Source organism: Cnephaeus nilssonii, assembly GCF_951640355.1.
Source record: "Cnephaeus nilssonii genome assembly, chromosome: 4".
In the NCBI taxonomy this organism is placed as follows: Eukaryota; Metazoa; Chordata; class Mammalia; order Chiroptera; family Vespertilionidae; genus Cnephaeus; species Cnephaeus nilssonii.
Window position 1 is genome coordinate 15,425,369 of NC_137075.1, and position 27,225 is coordinate 15,452,593.

Sequence of the window (27,225 nt, forward strand, 5' to 3'; positions counted from 1 at the left end):
CTGTTAATTGTTCAATAACCAAGAAATACTGGGTGGGACTAAACTAGGTTTACAGTTTGAGTATGTAAAACAGTTTATTCTTTTATTATTATTTATCAATTGTATTGTTTTCCATACAAATGACTATAAACCTACTTTAACCCACTCTGTATATATCATAGCTTTTTTTAACTGTATCAAGTCAATTAATAAATTTCGACACAAATTATACTTTTTTTATTAAGTGTGATGAGCATTGTAAGGAGAGAAAGAATGGGTTTTAGAATTATCCAGACCTATGTTTCCATCAACACATCCACTTCATCGCTTAAAAATATTCTCAAACTTTGCCTGGCCAGCGTGGCTCAGTGGTTGAGCATTGACCAATGGATCAGGAGGTCACAGTTCGATTCCCGGTCAGGGTACATGCCCAGGTTGCGGGCTCGATCCCCAGTGTGGAGCGTGTAGGAGGCAGCCAATCAATGATTCTCTCTCACCACTGATGTTTCTATCTCTCTCTTCCTCTCCCTTCCTCTCTGAAATCAATAAAAACATATTTTAAAAAGAAAATATACAAGCATAAGACTTATATGCTAAGTGACTTACAAAACTCATCTGATCATCACAATAGCCCTCTGAATTTAAAGGTCAACAACTTGCCCAACTCAATAAAAAAAGAAACAGGACAGGATGTGAACGTGAGTCTAACTCCAAAGAGAATCCTTTCACCATGCCCAAAGGTAAGGCCAGGCTTGGTGTCCTCCCATGACTCCCTGAGCTTCAGATCCTCATAATACCCCTCTAATACCTTCTGTACAGTTTTGTTTTAAAGAAATAAAAAGGTAATATATGGATAATTCTTAGCACACAGAAGGTCCACAATAAATGTTGTTTTTCTTCTCCATTTTATTTCGTAATCACTTTCTTACAACCTTTCTCTTTCTACTATATGATACTGTCCCTTCGATGTCCCTGAGCCCAATATGTATACCTCCAATAACACTGATGACTGTATTATAAACACTGGATTACCTCTCTGCTCTTCACTAGTGAGTAAGCCAGGCCTTTACCTATCATTAGCTTTGTGTCTGATGTAAACTAGGTGCTCAATAAATAGTTCTTGTTTCAGTTAATTCTGGTCAATATGTAGCTGAAGTGTTCCATCTGGTTAGGTTGCCTCCTGTCTAAAAATTTAGTCAGGTTTTACACAGAAGGCAACCTAAGCTGATATGCAATTCACAATATGCTACCTGTTCTGCTTTACACATTAGTTCAGAGGCCAGCAATTTGGCTGCCCCGTCTCTATAAATAAAGTCTTATTGGTACACAGCCACAGCGTTGGCTTGGGTGGAAATGGCAGAGCTACATAGCTGCAACAGAGACCTCACAGACTGCAAAGCTTGGTATATGTATTATCTGGCCCTTTATATAAAAACTTTGCTGACCTCTGCTTTAGTTGAGTCCATTAAATGAGTCAAGAAATATTAGAAGATTCACTAGGAGCCAGCCACTGGCTTTTGGTGCTGAGCATGTTGTGGTGAACACAACAGACATGGTCCTTGCCTTCACACCATGTCTAGCAAGCAAACAAGATAAAACACAAAAGCAGTCAAACAAATAAATAAATAAATAACAAATACACTACTCACTGGGACAACACAGTGAAAGATAAGTGGCTAATACTATCTTTGGATAGTATTACTTCTTGGAGAGAAGGGCATGGGAGGGAAATAGCCGCACTGGGTAAAAGGGGAAGTTTCTCTAAGAAGGGAAATTAAACAGACCTGAAGAGCTGGATCATGGGGAGTTAGGAGAGAGGGACAGCCAGGTGAGAGATGAATGCATTCCAGCAGGAAGTCCAGTATGAACTGAGGCTCCGACGAAAATAATACAAAATATTCAAAGGAAAGTATGGCTGAAACACAATGAGCCAGAAAGAAATTCTGATACAATAAGGAGGAAAATATACAGGTAAGGTTTAGATCATACGACACCTTGTAACCCATTTTAAAGTCCTCACTTTATTTTTAAAATTCTAAATAAACATTTATATTAAAAAGGTTGAAAAAGTTAGGGGCTAATATTTCAGACTTACAAAACTCGTCTTCCTTATTAATAACAATAATAACAAGCAAACCCACTTAATCACATCTAGCTTTGGCTCAAAAGTAAGGACTTTCTTTTCCTATAACCATTAGGACTTTCTTAAACATTTTTATCACCTTTAATTATCACCCCACATAGTTATGATTAAGAAAACATTTCAGCCTCTTAAAAAATTAACTGGAAGGACAGCATCCTCTGAGACAGAAGTGCTGGCAGAAGCCATCGCTCCTTTGTGGGGCCTTCCCCCCCGCCCAGCCCGCAAGCCCCAGCTGGCACCATAGCTGACTCTCCATCAACCCAGCCAACACCATTCCCCCTCCCTGGTGATGCCCTGAGACGCTGTCCCACCCAACTTGTGGCTTTTCCATACAAATAGCTTGTCTTGGCCCATGCCTCGGACTTTCCTAAAATCTCTCAAAGGCTCACAAACCCCAAACAAGCAGCATCTGTCCTCAGTGTGCCCCGAACTTCTGGCTAAATGGCCCCAAGCCCAGCACAAGCAGCAACTATCTCTGGACCTATTTTGTGGAATTTTAATTACTTTCAGGTATATTCCTGGAAGCATATTATTATCCCTGTGAACTTAATTTGTGCCATAGAAAACAAAAAAAAGCTAAGTAAGAATTGTGAATTGTGGTACTGGGGGGGGGGGGGGAGGGAAATGACTAAGAAAACCTAAGCACATTCTAATCTTCCTTTTGACTATATACATAATAATAAGAAACAATAATAGCAGCGACCATTTATTGAACATTTCTTACATGCTAGGCCAGTCACTTTACCTTATAACCTCATTTGATACTCACAAGCTATTATTAGTCCTAATTCACCGATTCAGAAAATGAGATTCTGAGAGGTTTCGCATCTTTATTCTAAAGCTCCTGTTCTGGATACAGCATACACTGTCTATAGGCCCAGACAACTATCTCTGCACTGTTGAGTCCACGGAATCAGTGATTATATAAATACTTTATTTGTATAATACCGGCTTCATCTAACCCAGTGGGTTCTCAACCTTCCTAATGCCATGTCCTTTTAATACAGTTCCTCATGTTGTGGTGACCCCAACCATAAAATTATTTTCGTTGCTACTTCATAACTGTAATTTTGCTACTGTTAATGAATCCTAATGTAAATATCTGCGTTTTCCGATGGTCTTAGGCTCTACAGAAGCAGTTCTCAACCTGTGGGTCGCGATATTTACCTTATGATTCATAACAGTAGCAAAATTACAGTTATGAAGTAGCAACGAAAATAATTTTGTGGTTGGGGGTCACCACAACATGAGGAACTGTATTAAAGGGTCGCGGCATTAGAAAGGTTGAGAACCACTGATCTAACCGATCCAGGAGCTCTTGCAGAGAGAGGGAAAAGAACTCTCCCTTTAGTTCTAACGCCATCGCTCTAACAGCAGGAATGAAAATAGCAAATTAGCTCCTTACAAGGAAGCTCCAGGACAGCAGATGATAATACTCAGGGCCTGTTCAATGCCATGGCTTGGATGCCCAGAACAGGGCCCAACAACAGTAAATGCTCAATATATTATGGCTGATTTCAAATGAAATTCATGAGTCTAGCTTATGTGAGCCAAACGTGGGTAGCCCTTTCTTCCCATCCTCTCTAGATGATACCATACAACCATAATAATTTAGCAAAGAAATTAATCCATCATCATTCTTAACTAAGTCACCACCAACATGAAATCATTAATTATCTGTAGAAATTGGCCTTCAAAGTTTGAATATTTTACACATAAAATTAATAAGTAGTGCTTCAAATTACACAAAATCAGATCACTGTACTTCAAATTTTGATTGACTTAAAATGCATAAGATTGGGGTATTCAAAAAAGGATGGGATACAAGAATGGCAGAGACCCGCATTGGAGTTAAGGGATGTGTACCCTAGTCCTGGTTCTACGGGTTCTCCAAGTAACAACAATATGGCCACAGCCAGTCCCACACTCCTCCAGGCCTCCGATTTTCAGAATTCAGTGATCTCTGAGATCCATTCCAGCTTCTCTGTGCAATGTCTCTAGGTTAGCAGATGCCACTAGACTCTGAGATGGCCAGTGAAGAATAAAGTGGTTATCTAAACTAGTCCTTGAAGGCTGTGAAGACTGCATGTATGAAGTTAATGCAAATCTCAGCTGAGCGAATCAATGACCACACTTCCATTTACCAAAAAGTCAAGTGGTTCTCTAATGCTGTAATCACGATAGACAGGTGCCCAGCAGTTCAGAGACATTAAACGATGTTTAACAAACATTAGTTTAACTTTAAAAAGGAAAAGAAAAGAAACACTAAGGGTGGCAGCCTACATCTTCCTTCCAGAATTGGAAGTGAATGGGGTACGTGTGCCGACTTCACAATTCTGTTCAAGGGGCCCTGCTTAATATAAAATCCTCCCTCATGCTTTTCTTAAACGTTCCGTAGGCAATGAAAATAAAGTATTTATTGTAAAAGATATATAAAAATATCAAGTGATGGCAAGTTAAAAATGTCTTTGAGGAAGCTGCTGATTTGGACTTTAGCAGATATTACCAGATGTACTGCTGGACCTGCTGTTTTTGATGAGTTATGAGAACTGTGTTAAAGACCACGGTCCTTGAAATAAGTGCATGTTACTTTTCCTCCAGTGACATGACATGACATCAAGGATCTCTTTGTGGGACTGACCCCATCTGCTTATTGGATACTTTAGTACAATCATTAGCAGAACTAGACTCATAGTAATTAAAGACAGACTTGTTATACCTTGTCATGAACTACAACTGGTGTGTTTTAATGTTTTAAGGAATTATATTAATCCAAATATTTTCCAAAATGAATCACAGACCTCAATGTAAAATGCAAAACTGTAAGATTCCTAGAAATTAACAAAGAAAATCTAGATGATGTTGGGTATGACGATGACTTTTTAGATACAATACCAAAGGCATGATTCATGAAAGAAACAATTGATAAGATGTATTTCATTAAAATTGAAAACTTCTGCTCCACAAAAGATAATGTCAAATGTCAACAGAATGAGAAAACAAGTCACAGTCTGGGAGAAACTATTTGCGAAAGACACAACTGATAAAAGATTGTTATAGAAAAATACCATAAAAAAGTCTTAAACTAAACAATAAAACAAACCACCAAATTTAAAAATGGGCCGAAGATCTTAACAGCCACTTTACCAAAGAAGATATACAAATAGCAAATAAGCACCTGAAAAGATGCTTCATATAATATGTCATCAGGAAAATGCAAATTAAATAAAAGTGAGATACTACTATACACTTTTATGAATGGCCAAAATTCAGAACACTGACAACATCAATTAAATGCTGGCCAGGATATGGAGCAACAGGAACTCCCATTCACTGCTGGTGAGAATACAAAATGGTACAGCCACATTGGAAGACAATTTGGCAGTTTCTGATAAAACTAAACATACTCAACAAACAATCCAGCAATCATGCTCGTTGGTATTTACCCAAAGGAGTTGAAAACTACGTCTTGTACAAATTGTACAAAAACCTGTACAAGGATGTTTATAGTAGCTTTATTCATAAGTGCTCCAACCTGAAAGAACCCAAGATGTCCTTCATAGCTGAATGGATAAACTGTGGTACATTCGGACAATGTATATTATTCAGTGCTAAAAATAAGTGAGCTATCAAGCTATAAAATGATACAGGGAAACTTTAAATACATATTACTAAGTGAAAGAAGCTAATATGAAAAGGCTGCATTCTTTATGATTCCAACTATCTGACATTCTGGAAAAGACAAAACTATGGAGACAATAAAAAGATGTGTAGTTATAGGGATTGGAACGTGGCGATAAATAGGTAAGCCACCAAGGATTTTTAGGGCGGTAAAAATAGTCTGTATAACATAACGATGAATACATGTCATTACACATTTGTCCAAACTTACAGAATGTACAACACCAAGAGTGAACCCTGATTAAACTATGACAAAAATGTGTCAATGTAGGGTCATCAACGGTAACAAATGTACCTCTCTACTGGGGAATGTTCCTAAGGGGGATGGAGGCTATTCATGTGGAGGGAAGTCACGGAATATATGGGAAATCTCTGTACCATCCCCTCAATTTTGCTGTAAACCTAAAACTGCTCTAAGAACATAAAGTCAATTTTAAAAAAATAAAAATTTTGCCATGTGCATAATTCAAAAAGACACAAATGAGCTCAAAAATAAGGTTTCTAAGCAAAAGGGATTTAAGCAAGATTTGCAATGTGCCTTTTCCTCTTTGCAGATGTGCAGCCTACCTTTTTGGAAGGAACAGGAAAACCTACAGAATATTTCACTTACTGACAGATAAAATCCATTTACTTTATTTGAGAAAGAAAAATATTAGGTGATGAGGCCAGAGGATCTGTAACACCTCTACAGGATTTCCTGAGTATAGTCCATGACAACAGCACTAATATACCAACTAGCATTTTAGTGAAAGTCTCTTGGTAAGTCAATAAAACATGACATGAGGATGCTGTTCTTTAGCTAATCAAACTTGATCCAGGAGTGTATTTTAAATATCTAGTATAATGTATGATCTACTATATCCTTTAAGCACTCCTTCCTAAATACTGCTTCTTTTAAGCAATACTAACAAATATTAGGTGCAAGGAGCACCTGTTTGTCCTTCCTAAAAACATGTCTGGAGAGCTCCTGTTCAAAGCAGCTAAACAAATACAAACCCATCTACTTCAACAGGAAGTCTAAGGACAGGGCTAAGATTCTTCTGTAAAGCTAAAGAGCATCACAACAACATAGCCTGAATAAAAATCCAGTTCACCTCAGCTTCTGGGAAGCTAAAGGAGGCAAGGTCAAGATTCTCCTCTGAAAATTAGGCAGACTAATGGGTGATCAAGATCCCAACGTTCTAGTCCATATAGCTTGATCTTGCATACCTAAGTCAGAAATGTACTTGAGGTAGGAATAACCAACCTAAAATACACCTTAGAGTCATGACTTAGATAATGCGTCTTCCTCTTACACAAACCAAGGAAAATTATATGTAAAATAACTCCAAGATGTGCTATTTAACAGGTGTGTCCAATTTGTGAAAATGTATCAAACTATATATTTAAAGGAGCACTTTTCTATATGCACTTTATTTTTTAAAGTTTCATTCACATATGTACATATATCAAATATGTGTATATATTTGTATACATACTAGAGGCCTGGTGCACGAAATTTGTGCACTGGGGTGGGGGGTTCCTCAGCCCAGCCTGCCACCTCTCAGGTCCGGGAGCCCTCAGGGCATGTCCTAAGCTGCAGTCTGGCCTCCCTCTGCAGGAGGGGACCAGGCTGATCAGGGGAAGGCACCAGCCCCATCACCCCACTGCTGCTGCCACTGCCAGTCACCGCAGCCACCAAGGTGTTTTCATCAACACGGACTCCAGTCCCTTCACCATGAAAAAATGACAACTTTCTTTAGGCATTTTCAAGATGTGTCTTTCATAGAATATGACATTTCTTTCTTTTTTTTTTTTATCCTCACCTGAGGATATGTTTCCATTGATTTTTAGAGAATGTGGAAGAGAAAGGGAAAGACAGAGAGAAACATCAAAGTGAGAGGAACACTTTGATTGGTTGCCTCCTGCATGAGCCCTGACCTGGGCCCCGGCCAGGGAGGAGCCTGCAACCTAGGTACATGCCCCTGATCAGAATCAAACCTGGACCCTGCAGTCTACAGGCCGAGACTCTATCCACTGAGCCAAACCGGCTAGGGCAGGATATGACATTTCTTAGCCCCTCCAGCAGCAGACCTTCGTTTTTTCCTCCAGGAGTGAGGTGGAAAAACCCTAGATCACCTTCTTGGATTCTTATTACCCAAGTTATCAAGAACACTGCGAGTGGTGGCATACAGGGAGCTTAGCCAATGAGTGGTCAGAAAGGTGTTTCCTCTGCAGCTCACACACAGAAGCACCCCCTGATGTGTGTCCGCTGGGGTGGGGGCGTGCTCTGAGCCACGCCGCGGCTGCTGGGAGCACGCCCCCACCCCTGGTGAGTGTCTCCGCTCCGGCCCGCCCCCAGCCCCAGCCTCCCTGCAGCCGCTGGGGCTGGGGGCGGCACGCAGTGCCCTCCTGTCCATCTGTGCACACAGCTCCTCCTGAGCCAGTCGTGATGCAGCCTCCTCCTGAGCCGGTCGTGATGCCTTAAGACATCCCAGCTAATTTGCATATTACCTCTCTCTAGATAGATAGATAGATAGATAGATAGATAGATAGATAGATAGATATTATATATATATATATAGAGAGAGAGATGTCTATAAAATATTCTCTGGTGTTAAGCCTACTACAACCCTATAACCTAAATAAATATTTCTTTTACTGCCCTAGTTTACATATGAGAAAACTCAGAAACATTTCCAACTAATTCGAGGTCACACAGATAGTTGGTAAGTAGCAGAACTGGGGTCCGAATATAGCAACTTCAGACCCCTTAAAAGTCCACGGGGGAAAAGTCTTCTTTGAAAGGAATGTAATGCAAGTGATGTTTTAAAATCTGATAACAGAATACAGGGTAAATTGATGGCTGCATAGTCACCAAAGCAGCAGCTACAGTAAAGCCTGGGTCAGAGATCATTTTATTTAGACTAGAATGTTGACAGTGAGGTAGAATGACAAGGGGGGAAAGCAAGTCTACAAGTAAAATGTTAAAGAGATGTTAGGATTCAAATATGACTCCACAGTTCCTAATCTTAGATATGAAAAGACATGAACAGTGGACCTGCTTTTCCACTTAAGACCTTTGAATGAGGTCAAGATGAGATATCCAAATGAAAATGTCCAGACAGTGGGAGCAATGTGACCAAAGCTTGATTAGAAGAGCAGGGCTGGATTAATACTGTACTAATTTTATATTTCTTAAACCAAAGGGACAATGCTTTAATACAGAAAACTAATAACTGTTAACCCCCCCCCCCAAAAAAAAAACTTTTAATAACATAACACTTCCCCGCACAGTAACACATTTCCAAAGCAGCAACAACACTTCTGCATGTTTGTTCAAGACAAAAACTCCCTGCCACCTACTCACATCCCTTGCAAACCATTCCACACCCTTCAAAATTGTTTTGTAGCATTTTTTGAGAGACAAAATATTGAGATTGCTTGCTAAAATACATATAGTAATTCAGCCAAAATTAGGCTTTCAACTTAACAGCATCAATTTTTTAAAATTCTAATCAATTTAAGACACAGAAAAAAATAAGGATTTTTAGTACATGTCAGGAAACCAACGATGGATTTACATTAGCAACCAGGCACACAAAGAAGACATCTGCAGACAATACAAAATATGACAACTGAAACTGTCATCTAGTCTATATCTACAGGCTAGGTATTGTCAAAACAGACAATTTCTTAAAAATTAACAGAATGACACATGCAGTATATCATTTATGTTAATAATCCTTTAACACTGTATATGTCCTTAAAATTATACACATACCATATGCAAAAACACATTTAGAGAAAAATTGGAGGATATACACAAATTCATATTAGCAATTGCATGGGGGGGAAGAAAGGGAAATAGAATTGGAAAGAAAGGGAAAGAAAATATACTTCAACTTTATCTACAATGGTTTCTTTCTTTCACTAACTAAAAAAAACAAACAAAAAAATCTGAAACAAATATGCCATATTAACATGTGTTAATTTGGGATAAAGGTCATATGGTATTTTATTTGTTCTCTTTGTCATTCAATATTTTTGAAATGTTGCCCAACTTTTAAAAAAAGGGGGCGGGGACCAAATTTCTCACCTAATGAAAATTATTCTCACATAGAACATAACTGACATAACTTGTCTGAATAACTGTAGGGTGGACAGGGTGAAAATAGTGAAAATAATTTCTTCACCAAGAAGCCAACTACTATTTTGGACTCCTAACGTATTCCTTGAAATAGGATGGCCTAATTAGCAGATCTAAACTCTGGTTTGAATCCAGAATTCATCTATAGAGAGGGTCTTTACTATGGGTAAGTTCTCAACTAGGAAAGGTCAGTAGCCTCAATATCTCCTAAGGAGGCGAAGAGGAAGATTCCAGGAGGAAAAAGCTACTAGAGACAATTCTGAATAACCCAATGTCTCCTCTCCCACTCCCAATCCTTATTCCCATTGCCTTTACAACCCTGTCCTCAAAAGGCAGCCACCAGCAGGGACATTCTGCTGCACAGTGGCTCCTTTTCCTCCAAGAAGTACACCTCATAATGAGTCTTTTGGGTTAGTTGTTGTCTAACCCGAATGCCTTTTTTTTCTTTTCTTTTTTTTTTTTTTTTTGGTTAATCCTCTCCCAAGGATATTTTTTTCCAGAGAGTAGAAAGGAGGAAGAGAGGGGGGGGGGGGGGGGGAGACAAAGGAGAGAGAAACATCCATGTGAAAAAGACACATCAATTGGTTGCCTCCTGCACATGCACGTAACTGGGCAGGGGATCGAACCTGCAACTGAACATGCAACCCTTCCATGCCTGGGCCGACAATCTATCCACTGAGCCACACTGGCCAGGGCTCAGTATGCTCTTTAAGAAAACCACACATTCATTCAATAATCACTTATACCATATGGACACCAAGTCGTATAAATGATTATTTATAAAAGGATATAAAAATAAGGGTAAAACCCCTACCCTCAAAGATACCTGTATTAATTCTTTCTCCTCTCAATTTCTTAGTCTTAAAATGTCCTCACCATCAAATAAAAAAAAAAAATCAAGTCTACACTGTTACTAAATGACCCCTTAGAATTATATTACAGTAGTTCCCCCCTTATCTGCCAGGGGATACTACTGTAATATAGTGGATGCCTGAAACTCAGTGGATGCCTGAAACCTCAGATAGTACCGAACCCTATATACACTGTTTTTTCTTGTACATACATATCTATGGTCAGGGAATGTACACGGTGGAGATGCTGAACAAAGGGATAATTCAAGACCTGGGCGGGACGGAGCAGGAAGGTGCAAGATTGCATCCTCCTATTGAGAATGATGGGCAATTTAAATCTATGAACGGTTCATATCTGGACTTTTCCATTTAATATTTTTGGGCCACAGTTGACCGCAAGTACCGAAACCTCAGGAAGTGAAACCACGGATAAAGGGAGACAACTGCACTGTCATGAGCAAAGGCAAGTAGAATATATAAAGTGAGATTAGGTCACGTGAACAGGTCAAAAGCTTAGGAAGGTCAGTGCTTCCCCACTGTGCCCCAACACAACAGGCCTGACAGGGGCCACTTCCTAGGCAAAGCAGCTTAAAGAGAACAAGGGAATGCAGGCTCATGCATCTTGTTTGTTTTTTAACCAACAAGAGACTCAGCCCTGGCTGGTTTAACTCGGTGATTAGAACTTCGACCTTCACACCAAAGGGTTTCAGGTCCGATTCCTGGTCAAGGGTATGTACCTCGGTTGCAGGTTCCCAGCCATGGTGGGGGCAAGTGCAGGATGCAACCAATCGATATGTCTCTCTCACATCAATGTTTCTCTCTCTCTCCTCCTCCTCCTCCTCCTCCCTCCCTCCCTTCCACTCTCTCTAGAAATCAATGGAAGAAATATCCTTGGGTGAGGATTTTAAAAAAAGAGAGATTCAACTTAGCAACTGCTAAAATCCCTTAAACTAAGAGGACAAAGATAAATAAAAAGAAAATATTACTATGCTCCAACTCTAGACTTGATAGTTTTAGGAATAAGATATAAAAAAGTAATATAGCCCTGGTCAGTGTGGTTCCATGGTTGGACCGTTGGCCCGTGCACCAAAGGGTCATGGGTTCGATTCCCAGTCAATGGGACAGAGAACTAACTTTGGAGGATGGGATCCTGAATAAATGAGACAAGGATTTAAGATACTCCCAGTTATGGGACAGGAGCAAGAAGAAAAGCCAGTGGCAGAAACCAAGAAGGCAGCAAACTGTCTGAGAAACAGTTTGCTCTCCAATATCCATTTACCAAATCTATTCCATCCTTCGCCCCATATCTCTACGAAATCCATCCCTGCCCCACCAGCTCCTATTCCTCAGTTCTACCCCTTACCTTTGTCCATCTGTACTATGTCAATGACCTCCTTGCCAACTGACCCCCACTCTACCAACACAAGGAATTATCTAAACTCCAGGTTTGATCATAATATCACTACAAAGTCCTATAGACTTGTGTCCCAAACTAAGGTATATTGTGGAATTTCAAGGGTGGGCATAAAAAGGACATATTTTTCTGGAGTGTCAATTTCCCGCAACGGAAAGTGATTTTTAACCTATTGGATTAACATAAAACTTAGGAACAATTTTATGGTTACAGTGGGCTACTTTTGATGTGTCCTTCAGACTTTTCCTGGGCAAACTTCTGTCCTTGGGGGGACACTGTAGTGGAAAAATTTCTGAGCACTGACAAAAGTATGTGAGACTTGTGCCTGTCTAGATTAAGATGGGGAGCCAAAGAAAGAAAAACTAAAGATATATAAAAGAGAAAAAAATTCCAATATGAATTCGAATCATCTAATTGTCTCCCCACACTGGTCTCTGACATAAGGAGAATGAGTAGCCTGGGTCTGAATCGTGGCTTTACCACTTCATAGTCATATGACTCAGTGCAAAGTATTTAACTTCTCCATGCTTGGTTTCCTCCATTTGTCAAATGACAATACTCAAAGGGCTGCTATGAGAATTAAACATGAATATCTATGCACAGTGCCTGGCATATAGTAGGGGATCAACAAATGGTAGTTATTTTCTATAAACTCCAGCCTCTTCCCATCTGGTACAGCATTCCAAAGCTTTTATTAAGCCCTATATTATTCTCAGACAGAAAAACGTCTATTATGATAAGCAGTCTTGCTATACTATTCACTGGATCCCGAGGATATTTTAAGTTTCATATGGAAAAGTAAGGGAAATTTCATTACTCAGTTCTAGACTCCTGTGGAGATTAGAAACATCAAGAACAACAGCCAGCCCTAGCTGGTTTGGCTCACTGGATAGAACGTCAGCCTGCGGACTGAGGGTCCTGGGTTCAATTCTGGTCAAGGGCACATGCCGGAGTTGCAGGCTCAATCCCCAGTAGGGGGCGTGCAGGAGGCAGCCAATCAATGATTCTCTCTCATCACTGATATTTCTCTCTCTCTCTCTCTCCCTTTCCCATCCTCTCTGAAATCAATCAAAAAAATAAGAACAACATCCAAAATCACTTATCATTTATTAAGTGTTAAGACACTGAAAAATAACTGAACAGATCTTGGTGGTCAGTTTAATAGTATGTGCCCCAATAATGAAATAAAGTGCTTTACTGAAGAGATACCATTCTGAAATACACAGGAAAGGAAGAGTATTGGGAAACCCATGTTAGGAGAATCCTACTGCTGATCATCCCGTTAACCAGTCCCCAGTAGGGGTTTCACAAATATACACAGATGTTTACATAGCTTTCATTGTCTGGGTACTAAGTACTATGTATTCAGCAATCACTCAAATTATGAGAAGGAATTCAGGGAGGGAGGAGGAGTGGCTTAAAACAGGTCTGGCCTGAAGCAGAAGGACCTGTTTTAAGTCAGTCATCCTAGCAGGAAATCAGGGTGCCAAGTCTGTGGTTTAATGACTGCTTTCCCTTTTTCTCTCACACTAATTCCAACAGATACCCTACTTCCATTTGACTTGTTCCCCCCAAATCAGTTTCACCTACTGCTTTCCTTTCTTCCAAAGAAAGCTTTATTTTCCATCATCCATTTCTCAACATTATAAATTTTAAAGCAGGGAAAATGCCGTAATAAATATTACTTTTATCATTCAACCCACAGAATGCCAGTAATCCTCTCTAATAAAATGGTAATATGCAAATTAACCATCACTCCGCTACATAAGCCACGCCCACCAGCCAAGCCATGCCCACCAGCCAATCAGGGCGAGTATGCAAATTAACCCTAATCCAAGATGGCTACAGCCACAGAGAGCAAGGTTTCCCAGGTAACAGAGCAAGCCAAGCTTTCCATAGTTGCAGGCCTAAGCCTCCACTCAAGCTACAAAGTTTCAATTATAGAAGGTAAACAAATTCAAACAAATGGCAGCAGAATGGAGCTTGAGAGAGCAGGCCAGGGTTGCCGGCGGCAACAGGGGAAGCAAAGCTTTCCGCACACCCTGGCCAGGCTCACCCGCTTAAGGCTACAAAGTTTCAATTGTAGAAGGTGAATTAACTGCCACAGAAAATGGCTGCCGCCCCGGAGGGAGCCCCAGGCTTGGCTCCGCTCCAGGCTACAAAGTTTCAATTGTAGAAGAAAAATAAATTCCAAATACCAGGGCCTCCGCTTGGGTCGCCAGGGGGCGTGGCTGGCCTGCAAACCACCACAGGCCCCTCGCTCAGGCCGCCCCACGCCCCAAGGGAACCTCACCCTGATCCGGGACACCCTTCAGGGCAAACCAGCTGGCCCCCACCCGTGCACCAGGCCTCTATCCTATCTAATAAAAGAGTAATATGCAGATTGATCATCACTGCAACACACAATATAGCTGCCCTCATGTGGTCAAAGATCCTGCCCCCATGTGGACACAAGATGGCCACCACAAGATGGCCAGCAGGAGAGGGCAGTTGGGAGGCACCCAGCCTGTAAGGGAGGGCAGTTGAGAGGGACCAAGACTGCAAGGGAGGGCAGTTGGAGGTGATCAACCCTGCAGGAGAGGGCAGTTAGGGGTGACCAGGCCGGCAGAGGAGAGAAGCTGGGGGCAAACAGGCTGGCAGGGGAGCAGTTAAGCATCAACCAGGCTGGCAGCGGAGTGGTTAGGGGGTGATCAGGCTGGCAGGCAGAAGCGGTTAGGGGCAATCAGGAAGGCAGGCAGGCAAGCAGTTGGGAGCCAGCAGTCCTGGATTGTGAGAGGGATGTCCGACATCACTCCAGGAGTCCCAGATTGGAGAGGGTGCAGGCTGGGCTGAGGGACAACCCCCCGCCGTGCACGAATTTCGTGCACTGGGCTTCTAGTAAACATATAAAATAAAGGTCAACTTTTCACCTATTTTATTACACTATAAGCACCTTGAAGTCAAGGACACCTGATATATTCTCAAGTCTGCTCTCAGAATGCAATGTAAGCTACATTAAAGGATAATTACATGCAATAAATATATCACTCTAGAGGCAAGAAAAAAATCCTGTTTTAATTTTTTCAAATTCCAATTTCTTTAATAAAACCAAGATATATCCACCATAAATTTTTTTCAAATGATTTAACCTACTTCCAAAATATGACAAAAGGATTTTTCTATTAACAGTTTCCTTTTGACTTACTTACAAAAAACAGTGCAAGAAAACAAGGGAAGGGAGTGGAGACGAGCTACCTCGTGCAGGGGAGCCTGTGTTTCTCTCATTGGCATGCATGGCCCCCAGTCCCTACACCGACCGCTGACTTCCGTGCACCCCGCAGCTGCTAGTGCCCCCAAGTTGTGGCCCTGTCTTGAACGAGTGGCTAGGGCAAGATAGGTTCTGAATGCCACCTAAAAACTCGTGGGCTTAACTGGAGAACCGAGTTGGCCTGGTCTGCACCCATCCCCAGGACATGCTGGCAGCCCTGTCCCTGAGCCAGTGGCAGGGTATGTGGGATCAGGCCAGCAAGCGGGTGAAACTCAACTCCACGCTGGAAAAACACTTCCTCATGGAAGGATGAACATTTGCAGCAACATGGAGGAACTGGACTAGAGTGAATGGCAGGTGGCTCAAAAGTGTCTGCAGCAGTAGAATGGGGCGGCTCAGAGACCCAGGACGATCCCCACGCATGGCCCATGGCTGGGCAATGGGCACATGTTGGACACTTAGCTAGCTGAGGGCTGGTTGTGAGGGGCTGTCCCCAGTGCCTTGGATCTGTGGGGCACTGGCCTGGCGGCCCTTGAGCCAGCTCTATGCAGATAGGGAGAGCTGATGATCTGTCTCCAGCCCCAAGCTTCTGCCCACCCTCCCTCCTTCCCACAGGCCACTGAACAGAGCTGGAGGGTGGGCAGCAGCAGCAGCAGGGTGCTGTGAAGAGTCCCAGGCTGAAAGGGGTCCAGTAAAAGCACCGCCCCAAAAAGAAAAAGTTTATTCATCCTGAACAGACTTGTCCTGTAGTCTCATCATGTTGAAACTGATTTTTTAGAAATCGAACATTTTACCGGCCTTTTCTATACTAACTTCATCTCAAATAACATATTTTCTCTTTAAAAAAGATATTCTCGCCCTGGCCAGTGTTGCTAATGGTTAGAGTGCCAGCACTTGCACAGAAGGGTCTCAGGTTTCATTCCCGGTCAAGGGCACGTCTCCCACCACCACCACCACCCCCTGCCCCCCGCCACCTCCCTTCGACTCTCTCTAAAAATCAATGGGAAAAATATCCTCAGGTGAGGATTACAATATATATTATATATTCTAATGAAAAAAAATAATAATTAAAATGTCATCATTTTGTAAAACCTCATAAAATATGGATCTAAACAATGGATAATGGATCAATGGCCATGAACATCACAAAAAAGAGAGTCGATCAACATTGCATGACTGTAGCTAAGGGTACATGTCACCACCTTTGAAGCAGTTTTACCAAAAAATAGAAACAGTCAAATCAAGATCTGATTACTACTCACAGGAAATATGGGAGGCAACTAATCGATGTATCTCTCACTTCGATGTTTCTCTTTCTCGCCCCTCATCACCCCCTTCCACTCTCTAAAAAAAAAAAAAAAAATCAATGGGAAAACTATCCTCAGGTGAGGATAAAAAAAAAAAATTCTAACGGGTCACTAGTGATTTTTTTCAAATGGTACCATAAAATGAGCCAACATTTGAAAGATTTATGTAATTCTGTGAATCAATATTTTCAAAATCATGCATGTGTATAAAAAGAGTCAAAGTGCAAGACAGACCAGTAGATTTAAATGTAACATAGTGAGACAAGTTTATTGATATGGGTTCAGATTCCACTCTGCAACTTTACGAAATTGTCACTTGCAGAGTTTTGGTGTAATATCAAAGAGAATATCCACAATTATCTAAAAATAAAAAATTCCATTAAAACAAATTCTTATTTAATTATAATTTCAAGGCCAATTGTAATAAGAAGTTGTTTTTCCAAATGAAGGTCTTTATGAGGTGGACTTTCTTCATTTATTTCAGCCAAACAATAAATCACAACAGATTGAATGCACAAACAGATACAAGAATCCAGCTGTCTTCTATTAAGCCAGACATTTTAAAAAGTTACAAAAATGTAAAACAATGCCACTCTTTTCACTTACTTTTAATACTGTAGCTCTTTTTCCATAAAGAAGTGTTAATGTTTACATATAATGGGGTTGTTATTTTTTAATGAATACTCTAATTTTTCCTGTCTTAATTTCTAATTCAGGAAATATTGATAGATATAACCCAACATAAACAACAATCTTTAATAATTTTCAGGAGTGTGAAGTAGTACTAAAATCAAAAGTTTGAAAACCACAACACCAATGTTTGGAGTTCACAGGTCAAAGCTGTACTTATTCAATTGAGCTCTTGGACATGGCCTTTTTCTTTGATTTCCCCTTGAAACAAAACACCAAAATTTGGGAGCCCAATTGGGGAGCCAAATGAGAGACCAAGACCACAAACTACCACCACTTTTATTCCAGCTGTTACAACTTGGGGTCATGGAAATGAGCATAAGGTTGGTCTCTGGGGTCCTGCTAATATTCTGTCTCTTCATCTGAGTGCTGATTACAAAAGTGTGTCTGATTTGTGAAAATTCAGTGAGCTGCACACTTAGGATATATGCATCCCTACTATATATGTATGTAGGATACGCATTTTTCCAGGTAGAATATACTTCAATACATTTTTTTAAATTCATAGTTCAAGTGCACAATTTCCACTTTGTTTTTCCAAACATATGATGGCTTTCAACTAACCAGAGTCTTTACACATAACTTATGTTGGAAAAGCGTGACAAAAATAATTCAAATTTTTAATTTAAAAACCTCAATATACACAACTCTAACTGTTTGGAATTAAGAACTATATACCATCGGTGACAGCTACCTTACCAAGGCTAAGAAGAGAAGTCTGTGCTTATTTCTCAAGTTTTCAAAACCAAAGAAGTCATAATAAAAATAAATTCAATTTAAAAAATGAAATCTTCCAATTAAAGGTGAAACTAAAGATGAAATCCTTTTTTTTTTTTTTAATCCTCATCCAAGAATACTTTTTTCCATTGATTTTTAGAGACTGGAAGGGAGCGAGGGGTGGTGGGGAGGGAAAGAAGGAGAGAACATCAATGTGAGAGAGACATATCAGTAATCAAACCCGAGATCCGTAGGTGCACAGGCCAATGCTCTAACCACTTACATACACCAACCATGGCAAGATGAATTCCCTTTAAGGTACTAAAGTTATCAAGAGGCCACTATCTATGCTACAAGAGGGAAAGAACATAAAAATACCAATTCACACAAAGAGAAACCCACACAGCTAATAAACATATGATAGGTACTCAATTGCATTAGTAATCAGAGAACTGCAAATAAGAACAGTAACATCACTCCATCTGCTACATCAGATTGGAAAAAAAAATGTTAAGGTCAGAAAATATCAAGTGCCAGTAAGAGTGTGGGGATAACAGCAGGCAAGAATGTAAACTAGCACAGCCATTCCAGATACTCTGGCAGTATTTGATGAAATCCTCTCTAATAAAATGGTAATATGCAAATTAACCATCACTCTGCTACATAAGCCATGCCCACCAGCCAAGCCACGCCCACCAGCCAATCAGGGCGTGTATGCAAATTAACCCCAATCCAAGATGGCTACAGCCACAGAGAGCAAGGTTTCCCAGGTAACAGAGCAAGCCAAGCTTTCCATAGCCGTTGCAGGCCTAAGCCTCCACTCAAGCTACAAAGTTTCAATTATAGAAGGTAAACAAATTCAAACAAATGGCGGCAGAATGGAGCTTGAGAGAGCAGGCCAGGGTTGCTGGCGGTAACAGGGGAAGCAAAGCTTTCCGCACACCCTGGCTGGGCTCACCCACTTAAGGCTACAAAGTTTCAATTGTAGAAGGTGAATTAACTGCCACAGAAATGGCTGCTGCCCCAGAGGGAACAGCAGGCTTGGCTCCGCTCCAGGCTACAAAGTTTCAATTGTAGAAGGAAAATAAATTCCAGATACCAGGGCCTCCGCTTGGGTCGCCAGGGGGCGTGGCCGGCCTGCAAACCACCACAGGCCCCTTGCTCAGGCCGCCCCACACCCCAAGGGAACCCCCACCCTTATCTGTGACACCCTTCAGGGCAAACCAGCTGGCCCCCACCCGTGCACCAGGCCTCTATCCTATCTAATAAAAGAGTAATATACAGATTGATCATCACTGCAACACACAATATAGCTGCCCCCATGTGGTCAAAGATCCTGCCCCCATGTGGACACAAGATGGCCACTACAAGATGGCCAGCAGGAGAGGGCAGTTGTGAGGCACCCGGCCTGCAAAGGAGGGCAGTTGTGAGGGACCAGACCTGCAAGGGAGGGCAGTTGAGAGGGACCAGGCTTGCAAGGGAGGGCAGTTGGAGGTGATCAACCCTGCAGGAGAGGGCAGTTAGGGGTGACCAGGCTGGCAGAGGAGGGAAGTTGGGGGCAAACAGGCTGGCAGGGGAGCAGTTAAGCATCAACCAGGCTGGCAGCGGAGTGGTTAGGGGGTGATCAGGCTGGTAGGCAGAAGCGGTTAGGGGCAATCAGGAAGGCAGGCAGGCAAGCAGTTGGGAGCCAGCAGTCCTGGATTGTGAGAGGGATGTCCCAGATTGGAGAGGGTACAGGCTAGGCTGAGGGACAACCCCCCACCGTGCATGAATTTCGTGCACCGGGCTTCTAGTTATGTATATATATCTGAGAGGGCCCTGTGCAGGGAAGAGGGAACATGCATGCGGATAGGAGATTAAGGTCAAAGATACCATAAAATGGCAGGCTTTCCATGTACCAATAATGATAGTGGGCCATGAACTTGTTACCTAGCTGAATGGGTTCACCACTAGCTTGGGCTGCTCTATTCAAGAACGAGATGTGGTTGCCCCAAAATAATTTTCTTTTACTTGCAGCAAGCAAGAAGGGAAGCTTAGCCATTGCTTCCCTACACGATTTAGTCAATTACATTGTAGTTGGCTATGTTTATGGGTTGAGTTTCTGTCAAGCTCATTCTGTTTACAGCTGGTCTGCAAAATACTGTGCTATATTTTAACATTTAAAGAAGAGCATTTATTAAGAAATGCCCAGACATGAGACCCTTGTCTTATCTAACAAACTCAGCATCCACTCAAGTCTGCACATCTGATTTGGGGGGGTGAGGGGGGGACACACAACAGGAGGTCCCCACCTCATACATTCCTTCAATATGTATTAAGTCCCTCTACACCAGGCGTCCTCAAACTATGGCCCGTGGGCCACATGCGGGTGTTTTTGCCGTTTTGTTTTTTTACTTCAAAATAAGATATGTGCACTGTGCATAGGAATTTGTTCATAGTTTTTTTTTAAACTATAGTCCGGCCCTCCAACGGTCTGAGGGACAGTGAACTGACCCCCTGTTTAAAAAGTTTGAGGACCACTGCTCTACACCAAGTACTATGTTGGGAACAAAATAGCCAAGATCAGGTCCTTGCCCATAGAATTTACATTCTAGCCAAGGAAACAATAAACATTAAACAAAATTATGATAAGAGTGTAATAGGTACCACAGCAGATATATAATGAGTGATTGTGACAGGAATAATGGGAAGGAGGGGTGCAACTTTTCAGAGGATTGCCAACAAGGAGTTGGCACTCAGATGAGCAGAAAGAAAATTAACCAGGCATTGCCCTGGCTGGGTAACTCAGTTGGTTGGGGCATCGTCCTGATACGCCAAGGTTGCGAGTTCCATTTCAGTCAAGGCACATAAGGAAGCAACCAATGAATGCACAAATAAGTGGAACAACAAACCTATGTTTCTCTTTTCTCTTAACTCTATCTTTCAGTCTCTTATCTCCCTCTCTCTCTCGCTCTCGCTCTCTCTCTCAAAATCAATTTTAAAGAAAAGATAATTAACCAGGCATTCAGCAAGCTGAGCCAAGACATCTCCAAGAACTGCATTCAGAGTTATCACATATAAAGTCATCATATCACAGGTGATATACTATGTTCTGAAGATGACTTTTAGGTATTTCCTGCAACTAAACTCTCAGGAACATTTAAAGCTCCCGTTATATAAAGTGTGGACTACAATGATTACTGCATGAATCCAACTCATTTTGACCACAGAATTCATGCTTTTTAGGGGGTAAAGGCACCACGCATGTAAATGTTCTATGTCTCTAAACAATGTTTCTGGAAAATTACTAGGATCCACCAACTTTTGCTTCATTTGTTAAGTAGAAATTGAGTACTCATGTATCTTTCCCAGATTCGCGATCCTATTTTTTTCATACATTCATTGATTTTTATGATTAAAAGCCAACATTTTTTGCATGTTTGCAACCTGCCAGGCACTGTTCTAGAAGCTTTTATACACATTTGTGTTCACTCAATACTCACAGCAACATAATAGTATATTATTTCCCCTTTAGAAATGAGAAAACAAAAAGGGGACATCTGTAATACTTTCAACATAGAGATAAATTTTAAAAGAAAAAGAAAGAAATGAGAAATCAGGTAAAAATAATTTGCCTGAAGTCAAAGATTTAGTAAGTGGCAGAGCAGGGATTCAAATCCAGACCTTTCAAACTTCAAAGCCTATATTCTTAACCACTGCACTCGTATTCCCCCTGGAGTCTTCTCAGTGGTTTTCAAAGGGTGGTCCCCGGACCAGCAGCATCACTGTTACCTGGGAATGTATTAAAAGTGCAAAATCTCAGGGCCCACCCCCAGACCTACTGAATTAGCAACTAACTTTTATTTATTCATTTTTAATATGTTTTATTGATTTTTTACAGAGAGTAAGGGAGAGGGATAGAGAGTTAGAAACATTGATGAGAGAGAAACATCGATCAGCTGCCTCCTGCACACTCCCTACTGGGTATGTGCCCCCAACCAAGGTACATGCCCTTGACGGGAATCTAACCTGGGACCCCTGAGTCCGCAGGCCAACGCTCTATCCACTGAGCCAAACCAGTTAGGGTGCAACCTAACTTTTAAAGTGCCCTCCAGGTGATTGGGAGGCAAGCTAAAGTTTGAGAATCACTGGTCTAAAGTTTTCATATTCAACTTAATTGCATGCATGTTAAATGATCACCATTTTGAAAACTCCAAAATGCAAAATTTCGATTCTATTCAAAATGCCTCTAAACATATCAAAATAACATTAATTCATTTCCTCATTGCCAACATTACAGTAACTCCTCCCCTAAATTTGACAAAACACCTACTCTGTACGTACTCTGATTAGACAATCCAAAAAAGAAGTCTACACTGATGGGTCTTACCAGGAACTGAGCTAGATTCAAAACATGAACAGAACACAGAGATCCAACAGAATCTCCACAAGTTAAACCAGAGCTGTATTAGGAAGAGGAAAAAACCATTGTGATTATCAGCAGTAGAAGCTTGACAATCTTGGTCCACAGTTCCATAATACTTTGTATCCGTGGTTCAACTCCAAATTTTTACACCACTTCAACAAACCTCTATTTGTCAAAAAAAGTTACAACACTCAAATATTTCTCAAGATTCAAATTGTTTTCAGTAAACATATATAGGCACTGTCTTTCAAAGAGCATGTTTTTGTCATGAGTAAAGCTAACCAGATGGTTTTACCATATATACTACAGCAAAGAAGTGCTAAAGTTGTCCATGTCCCTTACCTAGACCAGCCCTTTATAGCATCCTATCTCTTTCCGAATCAATATTTAGACCAACAGCCCTCTTTTCTCCCCCAACTCAAGTTCTCAATCTGGAGCAATAGAGAGCCATGTATATGCAAGTTTGCCTAAAATGGGTACTGCTTCTTATCAAAGCAACAGCTATGTTTTCTCATCTCCCTTCTCTAACAACCTCACCAAGCTGTCCTTGGAACAAGCAAGCTTGAGAGAGAGCTCCTACCATCAGCAGGGTTCATAAGTGAAGCAGGGTGATAACCATGCTCTCCTTGGATAAGAAAGATATAAATGAGCGTTCAAGGGAAAAAAACTTCTACATGCCTGATAAGGACCAATAAATCCACATTCTTGTCCGGGTTCCTGACCACAAGAAGAACCAGAGAGCTTTTTAGTAGAAGTTATTTCTAAAATTACCAACAATTTCCTTCACTTTAAATCAAGCTGTTGTTTTCTTCCATCCAAATAATCTCATTTAATAAAACTGACTTAAACCACGGACTGCAATTCTCTCTGAAGTGCAATTACAACAGAATCAGCTGTAGGACATTTGTACCTTTGTCAGTGAAATGCTATCAGAAAAAAAAAAAATCTGATTGAACTCTCCAAAAAGCATTACCCAGTGCACCATCTGGTGGAAGTCGATAAAGGGCAGAGATACTATGTTAAGAACACGAGCAACTATTTTATAAAAAGTCTAAATCTTCTTGCAATTTCCCACACTTCAAGAAAGCTATGACCACCAGAAGACAGGACTCATTTTCCATACAAATTGACAGATGATAAAGGTTTCTTTATGGAAATTTTTCCTTTGGTGCTAGAAAAAAACACAAAGAATCAGAGGTAGATGACAGGGCTTGGGTGCTTAATATCCTACATAAGTCAATTATGTCAAAACATACATGGTACATGCAACAGATGCATTTACCATGAAAACAAGAGATTATTTCACGATTAAATCTGTTTCATTCAGATATTCATAAGACATTTCCACGTTCTTGATGACTAATAAATTTAACATAATGCCCCAAGCCATGACATCATTCTAAAGGTTCCTCCCAAATAATCACCTAATACTACTCTCCATTAACACTACACTCCCTTCCTTGATTTATTCTGATTAAGGAAGAAATGATTTTTACATTTTCAACCTTTCTACCAAATTAACAGAAACAAAGTCATAAACTTTGACCAAAATACATTACACTTCATTTTTATTTGCCTTATGCATATTAATTCAATTCAAATTTAAAAACACTGCTGAAGTCCACTGATGCAAACATAAATAAGGTTCTCTAATTTGGAACATCTCCGGAAATTTAAAATAAAAGATTTTCACCTAGCACCACTCAGTTTTGTTTGGTTTGGTTTTGCCTGTGTGAAAAAATACCTTCGTGGTGTGATTCAGACTATCTGCAACCTCAGGTGAAAAAGAAAAGGACAGTGTTTCTTCACTGGGAAATAACCATCTCCATCTCTGACTCACATCCATGTGATCAAATGGGTATGCAGAAGCTTACTTGATGGTGGGGACCTTGCTGGGTCCTGGATTAAATCCATTACAGGTACAAAATCGAGCAGGAGTCAAGTAACCTGGGGCAGAGCGCCTTTCATCTTTAGGGCATTGAGTTTACGTATCTGTAAAATAAGCATGATAAATACTACCTGCCTCCCGGAGAGGAGGAGGATACTAAAATTATTTTACACCATGCTTTGAGCTTCTCAATTAAAAGAACTAAATGGAAAAAACTGGTTTGTATAAGAGCATGCACCTGGAAAGGCGCGCGGGGGGCGGGGGGGGGGGGGGGCCTGCTTCAAGAGTCCTCACTGTGCCATTGTTATTGCTAAAACTTGGAGACCTTCACCATTGCTCTTGTGAACAAGTGGGGAATGAAAAAGGATATATTAAACACGTCAAAGAAAAAGTAAGAGTGATTCAAAGTGCTCCTTTATAAGTAAATCAAATAAGATAATTGGTTAGGACTTGTCTGCATGAGTAGCAGGTGCATCCCTAAAACCCTGAGACTGTTTTTAAAGAGGACTTTTAAAAAAAACAAAACAAATTTGAAATGTTTTAAAAAATTAGAAAAACCCGCCGGTGTGGCTCAGCGGTTGAGCGTCAACCCATGAAACGAGGTCGCTGGTTCGATTCCCGGTCAGGACACACACCCGGGCTTTGGGCTCGATGCCGGGTAGGAGGCGTACAGAAGGCAGCGATGGATGATGTTTCTCACGGATGTTTCTATAGCTCTCTATACCTCTCCCTTCCTCTCTCTCTTTAAAAATCAATAAAAAAAACATTTTAAAAATATAAAAAATTATAAAGAGAAAAAAGGAGTCATTCTACTCTTACCGCTGAGGGACAGAAACCAGGTTCCACCCCACAATCATTCCTCCCTCATCGGCATTCCTCCCCCGGGTGGCTATCGCGCCGCTCCCCACTTCAGGGCAGACCAAGGTGAGTCACCCCGCTTCTGTCTACTTGTCACCTGAGAAAAAGCCCTCAAACTAGTTCACGTTCATTTAAAAGAAGTAAGCGATGTTAATGTGTAAATCTCGCTGCAGAGCGCCTGTCTCCAGAAAATGTAATTAACACTACCCAAGGAGAGATACCTTCTCAATTAAAAAAAAAAAAGCCTTTTCATTAAATTGAGTAGCTAATCGCTACTATCAGTGGGTCCTTTCCCTGGGGTGCGAGACTCTGACTCAACTCCGCGGTTTTTCCCTCCACCTGCACGTCCTCCGCCGGGCCCAGCCGCCTCGCCGGGAGGTCCCCATGGGGTCCCGCCCGCAGCGGCCGAGGCCCCACACCCACAGGTCCCCTCTCCCGGCCCCGCCCCCACCTCGCCTCTCCGCAAGGTACCGGCGCGCTTCGGGCGGAGGAGCCCGAAGGCGGGCGGGTGTCTTCGGGGGGTGGGTCCCCGCCGCCGCCTCCGGCCGGAGCAGCAGGGGGAGCAGATCCCACCGCCCGCCGCACCCGGCCGGGTGCTCCCATCGGCACTGCAGCCCCGGCGCCCCATTACCTGCTCTGGGCTGCCGTGGCCGCGGGGGGCGTGCTCGCTCTGGCCCCTGCAGCCCCGGGCTCCGAGGCAATGAGACAGACCGCAACAGCGCCGCTGCAGAGGACAAACAGAAGCCGCGGGCGCGGAAAGCCGGATCCCAGCAGGAGCCGGCCCCCACCTCCAGCCCTGCGAGTAGCCACTCACCCCGCCCTCCGCGGGGCGGAGCCACGGCAGAGGGGCGGGGCGGGCCTCGGCGGAGCCACCGCAGAGGGGAGGGGCGGGCCTCGGCGGAAGGGAGGGGCGGAGCCACCGCAGAGGGGAGGGGAGGGGCGGGGCGGGCCTCGGCGGAGGGGAGGGGCGGAGCTACGGCGGAGGGGAGGGGCGGAGCCACGGCAGAGGGGCGGGGCGGGCCTCGGCGGAGGGGAGGGGCGGAGCCACCGCAGAGGGGAGGGGAGGGGCGGGGCGGGCCTCGGCGGAGGGGAGGGGCGGAGCTACGGCAGAGGGGGGCGGAGCCACGGCGGAGGGGCGGGGCGGAGCCACCGCAGAGGGGAGGGGCGGAGCCACGGCGGAGGGGAGGGGCGGGGCCAGGGCGGAGGGGAGGGGCGAGCCACGGCGGAGGGGGCGGGGCGCCGCGGACGCTTTGTATGCGGCTCTACTGATAGGCTGCATTAGGGGTAGGCGTGTCAGACTTGAAAACAGCCTCGCCAGAAGAGCGCTCTGCATAGTCGGTGAGGGAAAACAAAGCTGAGCCCTGATTGGTGACAGCTCTGTGGCTCCTACTTTCCATCATCGGAAGCTCCGCCCCCACCCGCCTAATTCCCAGGCGGCCACAGAACAGGCTGTGGTTAAGGGACCAGAAACCTACCTGCACAGAATCCTGGGCACCCAGGTTCCTTTGTCAGATAGGAACTTCCTTACCCGACAGCGATTCTTTGATTTGCGTATGAACGTGGTGAATAACATCTAACCTTTAACATCACTTGGCCATTGAAAAGTCTCATGGGCATTTTTTAAACGCTAATAAGATTCAGAAGGAAATTATATGCAAAGAAAAGGCATAAAATATTTTCACCTGGTAAGATTATGCGTGTCTTTATTGCCTTTCTGTGTTCCATATGAAGCATGTATTACTTTTATAATTTTAAAAAATGAATAAGGTGCAGAGAATGGTAAAGGCAAACTTTTGAGGATATCCGGGGAACTAATTCCTCCACAATACAAGAAAATACAATAATATATGCAACAGCTGAGTGCCATCAAAAAATATGTATTGACATCAGCCCCCTTCTGCTCTCTTAAAGAATTT

The 27,225-nt window shown here is 42.4% G+C and overlaps 1 protein-coding gene across 2 annotated transcripts in view; it reads right to left on the minus strand.

The window, feature by feature from the left end:
• The window catches only part of MPP7 (MAGUK p55 scaffold protein 7), a 351,927-nt gene extending 325,822 nt beyond the window's left edge, over nt 1–26,105 (minus strand). For both annotated transcript variants that reach the window (XM_079768452.1, XM_079768451.1), the window contains exon 1: nt 25,941–26,105. The gene's annotated coding sequence lies outside the window, so the exon portion shown is untranslated. The remainder of the gene's footprint in view (nt 1–25,940) is intronic.
• Nucleotides 26,106–27,225: the final 1,120 nt, after the last annotated feature.